The sequence below is a fragment of the Penaeus monodon genome, chromosome 26 (genome assembly GCF_015228065.2).
Source record: "Penaeus monodon isolate SGIC_2016 chromosome 26, NSTDA_Pmon_1, whole genome shotgun sequence".
NCBI lineage: Eukaryota > Metazoa > Arthropoda > Malacostraca > Decapoda > Penaeidae > Penaeus > Penaeus monodon.
This window is the reverse complement of record NC_051411.1, coordinates 29924738-29925136: the sequence shown is the minus strand read 5'-3', so window position 1 is coordinate 29925136 and position 399 is coordinate 29924738.

The following is a 399-nucleotide window of genomic DNA, read 5'->3' as shown; positions in this document are numbered from 1 at the left end:
AGAGAGAGAGGAGATGGTGGGAGGGGGGGAGGGAGGGAGGGAGGAGAGGAGAGAGAGAGAGAGAGAGAGAGAGAGGAGAGAGAGAGAGAGAGAGAGAGAGAGAGAGAGAGAGAGAGAGAGAGGAGAGAGAGAGAGAGAGAGAGAGAGAGGAGAGAGAGAGAGAGAGAGAGATAGAGATAATAAGTAAAAGGTTTGTTACAACACTATATGATGAAATCTGTCGGTGAGGATAGGTGTCTTGGTTTCGGCTACAGCACTTTCTCGAGAAAATGTCACTGAGTAAGTATCGGTGAAACAGCCACATCGACGTCATTGTTTGCGTTTTTACGTGACTGGATTTGCTTTTTGAGATAAAATTCATGTTTAATGTTAAAGAGAGCGTGTGTGATATGCGTATAT